Source organism: Nanorana parkeri, unplaced genomic scaffold (assembly GCF_000935625.1).
Source record: "Nanorana parkeri isolate BGI_ZX_2015 unplaced genomic scaffold, ASM93562v1 scaffold325, whole genome shotgun sequence".
NCBI classification, from domain to species: Eukaryota; Metazoa; Chordata; class Amphibia; order Anura; family Dicroglossidae; genus Nanorana; species Nanorana parkeri.
This window is the reverse complement of record NW_017306593.1, coordinates 1,107,732-1,107,960: the sequence shown is the minus strand read 5'-3', so window position 1 is coordinate 1,107,960 and position 229 is coordinate 1,107,732.

The window sequence follows — 229 nt, the reverse complement described above, 5'->3', positions numbered from 1 at the left end:
GTGCCACCTCTAAGTAAAATATTTAATCTGCGTGGGAGTGCCTCTATTCCTATCTATTAATATCTATGACTATATTTCATGGGTCTGCGTGAAGAAGTACTCAGCAAGGAACATGGTGGTATGGATTCAAATACATCATTCAAATAATAAAAGGTTGAAGACAGTATATACAGTACATGTTAACATTTACATAGCGTAGCAAACACAGTGTCAAAGACTGAGAAAGCCA